At 36.7% G+C, this 11,616-nt stretch overlaps 1 pseudogene; it reads right to left on the minus strand.

Moving 5' to 3' along the window:
* Positions 1-1,456: 1,456 nt before the first annotated feature.
* On the minus strand, positions 1,457-1,555 carry LOC132310606 (small nucleolar RNA R71; annotated as a pseudogene).
* Positions 1,556-11,616: the final 10,061 nt, after the last annotated feature.

Genomic DNA, 11,616 nt, shown 5'->3' on the forward strand with positions numbered 1-11,616 from the left:
TTAATTATAGTTTAATCAACTAATCAATCTACCTTTGATCACTCGATCTACTAACCCTAAGCATTGTTTCCATTATTAGTGCCCCTCTAATCCCTTGGGACGATCCTTACTCACTCTTGCTGCATTAGTAGTAGTGGTAGTAGTGGTTTCTATAAATTTAAATTTGATTAAAAAGGCTTTTCTTGAACCGTACATTCACTACATTATTTTGGCGTATAGGAACGGCCACCGTCAAATTTTGGCGTCGTTGTCGAGGATTTGAATGGGCAACGCCGTGTTTTGGAAATAATTAGGGATTAGTACTCTTTTGATCGTGTCTTTACTTTATTTTATTTTTAGTTATTTATTGTGTTTGTTCTTATTTGGCTAGGTGAATTGAGCAAAGGAAGTTGAGTAAAGGAAAATTAAGAGTAAGGAAGCCAAAAGGAGCTAAGCTAAGCATAAAAGGGCTAAAAATCAAAAAATTGCAAAGCATAGCAAGGCTTGAAAATTGAAAGTGAATTGAAGTTGCTTAAGGACCCTTTGTGAGATCTTTCTAACTCAATCTCTAGTTAAATCGTCGGCCCACGTGGTGGCATGTTTTTACATTCTTAGATAAATCGTGAGCCCGTGTGGAGGCAATTTACTTTTCTTTGCATGTTGTTCAAGCATGGGATCATTGTGTGTGGAGGTTTGTTGATTCAATTGTTGTGGGGGCGAAGTGATTGTTTTTTGTTTGTTATTTTTTTTGCTAGTGTGTGTATGGTTGTAGATCATTGAATCCTACTCTTCTCCCTCCTAATTTGCATCTTCAATCGATTGTTCGTAACCCTAGGGGAAGAGGTAGTTCTCATCACTCCATTTCACCAATGGAGGATTTGAATGACGACCATGTGGAGGACCTTGGTCACATAGACCAACAAGGCATCCTCCGCCCTAATGTGCATCATGAAAATGTTCAAGTACCATTAGGCATGCCTAGACCATTCATTTACCCACAACAACAAGGTTAAGTTCCATTGGGAATGCCTCGGCCAATATTTGCTCTACAACCTCCCATGCTTTAAGCTAATCAAGGTGTTCGTTTAGCACCACCAATTGTGAATCCTCCTATTGCATTAAGAGACCATTATGTGCCTATTGAATATAATGCACCCAATTGCATTCAATTGCCCCCATTTAGAGCACATCACTATGAAATTAAACTACAAACTATTTAAATGCTTCCAAACTATCATGATCTTCCTAGTGAAGAACCTTACAAGCATTTGGATGAGTTTCTTGAAGTGTGTTCCACCGTGAAATACACGGACATGCCAGAAGAAGTTTTAAGACTTAAACTTTTTCCTTTCACCCTTAAAGATAAGGCAAAATATTGGTTCAACAATCTTAGGCCTTTTTCGATAACCTCTTGGGCGGAAATGCAACAAGAGTTCTTGAAGAAGTACTATCCGGTTTCTAAGACCAATGCCATGAGAATTTCAATTAGAGAATTTTCTCAAGGGGATGGGGAAATATTTCATGAGGCATGGGAAAGGTTTAATGATTTGCATAGAAAGTGCCCTCATCATGACATACCTAAGTGGCAACTAGTTCAATATTTCTTTGAAAGTTTACCGGATAATCACAAGGGTATGGTTGATACATCCATGGGTGGTTCTTATTTTGATAAGCATGAAAATGATGTGTGACAATTGTATGAAAGCATGAGTGAGAATTCAATGCATAGGTCCTCATCTTCTAAAAATGGTAGAAACCTAGGTGGAAGGAAGAATGTTGGCTTATATCAAGTTGACCATTCAATTGACATAGCCGCCGAGATGAAATCCTTATCTCAAAGGTTTGATCAATTTTTGATCAACCAAGATTTGGCGAATCAAGTATCTTCCCCCCTACTCATATTCATCATCGTGCATCAAATAAATCTTGCATGACTTGTTCAAGTGTCTTACATTATACTTCCAATTGTCCCCATGGACATGTACAACGTAAGCCCGATGAGCAAGTTAATGCTACATTTGTTAATTAAGGGAATAATCCCTATAGCACTCATTACAATTCAAGTTGGAGGAACCATCCAAACTTTTCTTGGAAAAGCTAAGGGGAAGGCTCAAACCCTCCCCAAGGTGGTTTTCAAGGGAAGTATGTTCCGCCACCAATGCAAGGCCAAGGTTCCCAAGGTTTTAAATCATCATCATTTCAATCACATGGCAATCAATTTTCTAATTCTCATTTTCCTAACTAATCATCATATTCTTAAGGAAACTCTAGGAGTCCCACTTTTGAGGAGAAAGTGTTAACCGCTCTAGGCACTCTAGAGGTGAACACTCAATTATTTCATTCCCATTCTCAATCCATTGCTAAGCTAGAAACCCAAGTCAGGCAAATAGCTAGTAACTTAAATGCTAGAGAGAAGGGGAAAATGCTTTTGAATGCACCACCAAAGCAGCAATGTGTTGTGGAGACTCATTCCTCATCGGAAGGGCACACAACTGAACATGTCAATGCGGGGACAACCTTGAGAAGTGGGAAGGTTATTAACAACCAAGTAGGTATTCCCAATGAAGAGAGTGAACCGGTGCAACCAAAAGTTGACACCTATCCCGTTTCTCATTATATTTCTCCTTCATTGCATATGCATGATCATTCAAATGAGAAAGTGTTAGAAAGTGATTTGAAAAGTGAGTTCAAAATTGATTTGAAAGATGAATTGAGCAAAGCTTTGAAAAAGGATCTTAAAATATCTTGTGTTGAAGATTCGTCAAAGAAATTTTTTGAAAATGCTTTTGAGCCAAGAGCTCCATTTCCGGATGCCTTAAAAGGGTCTATCTTTCTTGAAAAACAAGAGACCAAGACCAATGAAATCATTGAAATGTTTAGGCAAGTGAAGATTAATCTTCCACTTTTGGATGTAATTAAGCAAATTCCGGCTTATGCCAAATTCTTAAACGATCTTTGCACCCAAAAGAGGAAGACCAAGTGCCAAGCACCTAGGAAAGTGGTCTTGACCGAGCAAGTGTGCTCAATCTTGCAACATAACACTCTCCCAAAGTTTAAGGACCCCGGTTCACCTATTATTTCTTGCATCATTAGTGACCATGTCATTAATTGAGCTCTTCTAGACTTAGGAGCAAGTGTTAATCTTCTTCCATACTCAGTATATGTCAAATTAGGCTTAGGAGACTTGAAACCGACATCGGTGGTTTTACAACTTGCCGACTGATCCATCAAAAAACGTCGGGGTATCATTGAGGATGTCTTGATTAAAATTGATAAATTCTTCTTCTCGGTCAATTTCGTTGTCATTGACACGGAACCGGTTCGAAATCCCAAGAGCTAAATTCCCGTTATCCTTGGCCGTCATTTCTTGGCAACCGCAAATGTCAACATCAATTGTAGGACGGGGGTAATAAAAATCTCATTTGGGCATATGAAAGGGAAGTTGAATATCTTCAATCTGACCCCAAATTCATTTGACAGGCATAAGGAAGTAAGTGTTGTAGAAAAATGTTTGGACAATGAATGTGAAAGAATGAAGCCTTTGTTTGAAACCAAAACTTCAAAAAGTTCATCTTCGACCTTGAAACTAAAGAATAATGTTTCAAAAACTTGTTTTAAGAGGGCATGGAAGCCCAAAAATCACATTGACAAAGGACCAACAATCTCCTTTGAACCTAATCCAACAATTTCTTTAGGGAACCGTTTGTTTGGTGGAATTTTAAGTACTTATCTCCCCGACAAGGAGGGGATGCATTACAAGATGTTTGATCTGGGCTAAAAGAGCCCAACGTCTTGCTAGAGACGTTAAAGACTAGTAAATGCTTCGTAGGGTTTGCAACCCTATTCCTCCCTCATTTCTATTTTATCTTTCATTTCTTGCGTCGTCTAGATATGTTTTGGAATTCATCCACATGGCTAGGATTTTGATTGAGTATGCATGCACTTTCATTCTGAAAATAGGCATTTTATCTCTATTCAATCGATCTCAAAAGAGGTTCGATCGATCGAACATTCATCCCTGCATCCAATCACCTCTCTGTTCCATCGTGCGAATATTTCTTGCATAAATCAGCCCTCTGTGTATCATTTAAAAATTTCTTTCGATCGATCTGAGTACTCCAAGATTGATCGAAATTGTCCTTAGATCGATCTTCACTCCACACTTAGAAAAAATTTTGAGATCCATAAAAAGGGCCTCTCTGTGCATCGTTTGAACTTGTCTGCAGGTTTTTACTTGTTCGATCGATCGAAATTTTTTCTCGATCGTTCTCAGCTCGATCGATCTGTACCCCATTTTGTTGACTTTGATTTGACTACTCTATTGAATTTTGAACTTTAATTTAGTAAAAAAATCCAAAAATATTTTAAATTTTTAGTTTATTTCATTTTATTCTCAAAAATTTCAAAAATATTTTAAATTTTAGGAAATTTTTCAAAAATCTAAAAATATTTTCATTTTATCTTATTTTTATATTTTTATTTTAGTTTTATTATTATTTTTTTTTTCTTATCTTAAAAATATTTTCAAAATTTCCAAAAGATTTTTATTAATTTTATTATCCAAAAATCCAAAAATTTCAAAAATACTTTGCCATTTTGAAGCATAGATCGATTTGTGTTCCTTCGAGATCGATTGATGTTCAATCGATCTGAGATTTTTCCAGATCGATCGAACTTGTCGGGATCAGTTTTTAAAATAAAACCTTATGGTCATTTTGATTGATTTGTACATCGTTCTCAGATCCTCATCTTTGATCCTTAGGATAGTTAAAAAAAAATCGAGTGAAAAGAATAAGCGCACCTAGTTGAGTAAAGCTTTAATACAAGGTCCATTCTTTGTCTTGATGATCGGGACTAGAATTGTATGCTAGTTTGAGGATAAGGATATGATCATTTCTTTAGTTGGCTTAGATAGCAACATACTTTATGCTGGTCCACTCAAAAGGATTTTATTGTTGTTTTGACTTGCATGGTCATTTTCTTAATGTGTGGAGGACCATACTTGCTTGTTTGATGTTGAAATTTTGGGAGATTGTTTAGAAATGGTTGAAAAATTTCATACTTGAGGTAGTTTTCTCCCAATGCTTGTTTGCAATATTGGTACCTCTTTTGTGAGAATGAGCTTAATGTTTGTGGGTATCGTTTCTGGAAACCCTCACGAGACTTCACTCATTCACTAGGGGTAACCTAGGGGTTTAAAAGGCTTGTTGCATATGCTAAATGCAATCGTGTTCCCTATGAAAGTGGCATTATCCATTTATTGCTCTCTAGTTCATAGTTGTATAGTTGTTCATTTCATTCCTTTACTTCATAGTTCATTGCTAAGGACTAGTAATATTTAAGTTTGGGGGGGTGATGAGCGCTGAAAAGTGCACATTTAAACCCCTTAAGCTTAGGTATTCTAGGACCTTTATCTATCTTACTTTCCTGTTTTAGACTAATTTCGTGTTATTGTCCTTTTTAGGTGCTTATCCTCAAAATAAGTTAATTCAACCAAATAAGAGCTTAAAAGAAGCTAATACAAGCTGGATGGAAGAAAGGAGCAGAATGAAGCAAAGTGTGGAAATTAGCAAGTTCGATCGATCACAACATTTCTTCGATCGATCGAAAAAGCATCCATCTAGACTCTCAAAAATGGATCCAAGCTCTTTTGTCCTTATCAAAAGATCCCACAAAGTTTGATCGATCCAACATTTATCATATTAATCAAAAAGGTTTCATCTTATCCTGTTGTACCACCCCACCTACCACTTTTATCTCTTTCCCAAAATATCTCAGATTTGTCTTTATCCATAATGACGCCGCCATGGGAGGATCGATCTAGCCAAAGTTTGATAGATCTCAGTCAAGTTCGATCGATCTCAGCATAGGTTTGATCGATCGAACCCTCTCAAATGCGAATTAAATCAATTTCCAGCTCATTAAAAGTTATCTCAAGGTGCAATCATTGGAGGAGCCCTTGTGTACGAGCCTAGACTATTGGGTGTGACATTTGAGCTACCTATATAAGGATTATAAGCCACTTTTACAAAAGGAGATAGATACAACATTTGAGATCATTCTTAGAGAGGAAGAAAAGAGAAAAGGAGGTTAGAGACACATTCTTAGGAAGTCTTCCATCTAACTCAAGAAGAAGAACATTTCTACCATGGAGATAGCCCTTGAGGGTTGGAGGACACCATCCATGAGTGGCTAAAATCCTCTTGGAGCTAGAGTTAGCCCTAAGCATGCCTTTTTTACCTTGATTTATGTATTTTTAAGGGGATTTGTGTTGTAATACATGTTTTGACATTTTTATATACATAGATCTTGTTTATTCAATGATTTATGTGGTTTAATTCTTCCAATTGATCATATCATTCTATCCATATGTTTATGTATGCTAGAATTGATATTCATGTTTTTTTCTCTAGCTCTTGTGTTGTTGATGCATGTCTATGTGTGTTTATACTATAGATCTAGAGATTGTCAAGACATAGTGCTTAATAGAATGCTCTTGTAGTTTATTTGATGGTTCATACTCATTTCTAGATGGATTGTGCCTCTCCCTTAGTTTAATTAGTTTATTTTTCATATCATTAGCTTAGATGTAGTGTAGTTACCTTAGTTATTAAATGGGAGGACAATCCATGCTTGTTGTTTAATGTTCCATACTTATGAATGCAAGTAGTATATTTCTCTAATAATGTGATGTGTTTGGATTGTGAGCTTAAAGGAAGGATTAATGGCTTAGTTTGATATATTGTGCTATTCATTGTGTTGTTTAGACAATATATACTTAATTGGTCATCTATGCTTGTTGAAATAACCACACACACTCACTATTGTTGCAACATATGTTTTCCCCCTCATTAATTATGAATTGAGTGTATAGAAAGTTGATGCTTAGTGGTAACCTCTAAGTCCCAAGATCTCTCTCTCTCTTGTTTTCTCTATCCTTTAATTACTTGTTTTATGTTGAGCTTGTTTAGTCTTAATTGTAGTTTAATCAACCAATCAATCTACCTTTGATCACTCGACCTACTAACCCTAAGCATTGTTTCCATTAGTAGTTCCCCTCTAATCCCTTGGGACGATCCCTACTCACTCTTGCTACGTTAGTAGTAGTGGTTTTTATAAATTTAAACTTGACCGAAAAGGCTTTTCTTGAATCGTACATTCACTATATTATTTTGGCGTATAGGAACGGCCACCGTCAACTTGTTTACAATATTAGGTCCTCTTTTGTGAGAATGAGCTTAATGTTTCTGGGTATCATTTATAGAAACCCTTATGAGACTTCACTCGTCCACTAGGGGTAACCTAGGGGTTTAAAAGGCTTATTGCATGTGCCAAATGCAATCGTGTTCCCTACAAAAATGGCGTTATCTATTTATTGCTTTCTTGTTATAGGTGTTTAGTTGTTTATTTCATTCATTTACTTTATAGTTCATTGTTAGGGACTAGGAATATTTAAGTTTGGGGTGAAATGAGCACTGAAAAGTGTGCATTTAAACCCCTTAAGCCCGAGTATTCTAGGACCTTTATCTATTTTACTTTTCCGTTTTAGACTAATTTCATGTTAATGCCCTTTTCAAGCATTCATTCCCAAAATAAGTTAATTCAGCCAAATAAGAGCATTAAAGAAGCAATCTTGAGCTGAATGGAAGAAAGGAGTAAAGTGGAAACAAAGTGTGGAAAAACAACATCTTTGATTGATCTCACCAATCTTCGATCGATTTGGAAGTGATCGATTTAGACATTTCAAGATGGATCCAAGCCTTTATCCTTATCTAAAAGAATCCACCACCTTCGATTGATCCAACTTTTCTCAGATCAATCAAAATTGTTTGATCTTATCTGAACCAACCATCCAACCAACCACTTTTGTCTTTTTCCCAAAATATCCCAAAATATCTCAGAGATTTGTTGTATTCTAAAAAGGCGCTGCTAAGGATGATCAATCTCTCCAGCATTCGATGGATCTCACCAATGTTCGATCGATCTCAACATAGTTCAATCGATCAAACCTCCTCAAGTCTGAATTAAAACAGAGTCCAACTCATTAAAAGATGGCTCATGGTGCAATCAATGGAGGAGCCTTAGTGCACGAGTCCAGATCATTGGGTGTGACACTTGAGCTACCTATATAAGGATTTTGAGCCACTTTTACATCATATATCTTAATATCTTTATATATCATACTTTAGAGAAGCAATATTGGAGAGGGAGGAGAGGCTAGAGATACACACCATTGAGGAGCTCTTCCATTCATCTAGGGTTTCCATCAAGAAGGAGATCATCCCTACTATGGGATAGCCCTTGAGGGTTGAAAGACTACATCAATGAGTGGCTAAACATCTTCTTGGGGCTAAAGTTAGCCCTAAGCATGCCTTCTAGACCTTCATGTTGTATATTTTGAAGGGATTTGTGTTGTAATGTTGTCTTGACACTTGATTTATATATGAATCTTGTTCTTACAATGATTTGTGTTGATTAATACTTCTAATTGATCATGGGTTTATTCTATCAATATGTCTATGTATGCTAGAGTAGATGTTCATGGGTTTATTTCTAGTTTTTGTGTTATTAATGCATGTCTATGTGTGTTGATGCTATGAATCTAGAGATTGTCAAGGCATAGTGCTTAATTAGAATACTCTTATGGTTTGTTTGATGGTTCATGCTCATTTCTTGATTGATTGTGCCTCTCCCTTACCTTAATTAGTTTAATTTTCATGTCTTTAGATTAGTTGTAGTGTAGATGCATTACTTTCCTAGATGAGAGGACAATCCATGCTTGTTGTTTGATGTTCCATACTTATGAATGCAAGTAGTATATTTCTCTAACCATTTGATGTGTTTGGATTGTAAACTTAACGGAATGATTAATGACTTAATTTGATATATTATGCTATTCATTAGGTTATTTAGACATTGTATATTTAATTGGTTATCTATACTTGTTGATTCAATCAAACATACACACTTAAGTTGCAACATATGTTTCCCCTCATCTATTATACATTAGTGTCTAGAAAGGTGATGTTTAGTGGTGATCTCTAAGTCCCAAGATCTTTCTTTCTTGTTATCTCTATCTGTAATTTACTATTGCTTGATTTACATTGAACTCGCTTAATTTAGTGTGTAGCTGAATCAACCAACCATCTCACATTTTGATCACTCGACCTTCTAATCCGACCTTGTTTCGATAATTAACATAGCTTCCATTTCCCTTGGGACGATCTCTATTCACCCTAACTACGTTAATAGTATTGGTGGTAGTGGCTCTTACAAATTTAAACTTGGCAGCTCTTTAACACATTTTAACTTGTTGGTTCACGACGACACTAAGTTTTGGCGCCATTGCCAGGGATCGAACTGGTAGTGGAGTAATTCTTTAATTCCTTCTCAGTAGTGGAGTAATTCAATTGAGCTCCCGAGAGAGTCTTGCTTGCATAGTATATAGCGCATGGAAGTTTTCCTACCCTTTGCCCCAAAACTACTCCCATGGCATAATCAGAAGCATCACACATAATTTCAAATGGTAATGATCAATATGGAGGTTGCATAATGGGAGCAGATGACAATAAGTCACATAATTTATGAAAAACATCAAGGCATGCTTGATCAAAGACAAATGGAGTTTCCTTGGCAAGAAGATTGCACAAGGGCCTAGCAATTTTGCTAAAGTCCTTGATGAAACGGCGATAGAAACCAGCATGTCCTAGAAAAGAGCAAACCTCTCTCACCATAGAAGGTAGAGGCAATTCAGAAATGAGCTTAACTTTCGCTTTATCAACCTTAATTCCCCTTTTTGAGATGATATGACCCAAAACAATACCATCTTGAACCATAAAATGGCTCTTTTCCCAACTAAGAACAAGGTTTTTTTCACAACATCTTTTAAGCACCAAATTTAGATTTTTAAGGCATACATCAAATGAAGACCCAAAGACCGAAAAATCATCTATAAAGACCTCTAAATACTCTTCCACCATGTCCGAGAAAATTGACATCATACACCTTTGGAATGTTGCAGGAGCATTGCACAAACCAAATGGCATCCGTCTATAAGCAAATGTGCCGAAAGGACAAGTAAAGGTGATTTTCTCTTGGTCGAAGGGGTCAAGGGCTACCTGATTGTAACCAAAATAACTATATAAAAAATAGTAATATTATTGCTCGACCAATCTCTGTAGGATTTGATCAATAAATGGCGAAGGGAAATGATCTTTCCTAGTGTTGTCATTCAATTTTTGGTAGTTGATGCATATACGCTATGAATTGGCAGTACGCTTAGAAATTACCTCACCTTTTGCAGTTTCGACCACCGTAATCCCCAATTTTTTGGGAACTACTTGGGTTGGACTCACCCATTTGCTATCAGAGATTCGATAAATTATACCGGCATCTAAAAGCTTCACCACTTCCTTTTTAACAACTTCTTTTATGTTTGGATTCAATCTCCTTTGGGCATCCCTAAAAGGTTTTGCATCTTCTTCCATAAGAATGCGATGCATACAACAATTCCCTTTAGATCCGTCACACGCCATCCAATAGCTTCCTTAATTTCTTTAAGCATATTTAAGAGAGCATTCTCTTGGTCTTCCTCAAGATTAGAGGAAATGATGACCGGAAGAGTCTCTTTCGGGCCTAAAAAGGCATACTTAAGAGTGGAAGGTAGAGTTTTAAGCTCAAGAGTTGGTGGAGAGATTAAAGATGAAACCGGTAGAGTACTAGAAAGTGGAGGAAGAGGTTTTTTTGGAATTTTCTAAGGTAGAAAATCTAAACTTACAATGGATTCCATTAAATCATTAACCTTATTCATTGACCCCTCATTGCCAAACCCACAATTACCATACATTTCAAGAAGACAAGATGCAAGAGGGTCCTCAGAAAGGAGAGATGAAAGATTATCCTCAGTTGGTTGTTTCATGACCATGGTAGGAATAGATTCCTCAACAACCTTATCCAAGACATCTATGAGACAACACTCGTCTTCATTTATGGGATGTTGACTTACATTGAAAACATTAAGCTTAACCATCATATTGCCAAAAGAAAGGTCCATGACACCAGATCTACAATTACTGGTAGCGCAAGAAATGACCTTCCTAAGATGATTGGGATGTGATTGGTGGGATTAGCAACAGGTTCGGTATCAAGAACCACAAAATCGACCGAAAAGTATAACTTGTCAACCTTGATGAGTATGTCCTCAACCATGCCCCTAGGTGTTTGAATGGATCTATCGGCCAATTAAAGTACCACCGAGGTTGGCTTCAACTCATTTAAACCTAGTTGGACATACACGGAGTAAGGAATCAAATTAACACTCGCTCCTAAGTTAAGAAAAGTTTTACGAATTTCATAGTTTCCAATCACACATGAAATGGTCGGAGCACCGGGATCTTTGAACTTAGGTGGAGTGTTATGTTGGATGATGGAGCTCACTTGCTCTGTGAGAAACACTTTTTTAGGGCCTTGTCCCTTGCTCTTCCTCTTTTGTGTGCAAAGATCTTTCAAAATTTTTGCATAAGGCGAAATTTGTCTAATTGCATCTGGAAGAGGAAGATTTATGTTGACTTGCTTAAACACCTCCATCATATCATGAATTTTTCCTTCTTGCCTCCCAAAAGGTGAAGTTTCTTTTAA

This window comes from Cornus florida, unplaced genomic scaffold (genome assembly GCF_030987335.1).
Source record: "Cornus florida cultivar Cherokee Brave unplaced genomic scaffold, ASM3098733v1 CherokeeBrave_3.0.0_Hap2_Chr05, whole genome shotgun sequence".
Taxonomy (NCBI): Eukaryota; Viridiplantae; Streptophyta; class Magnoliopsida; order Cornales; family Cornaceae; genus Cornus; species Cornus florida.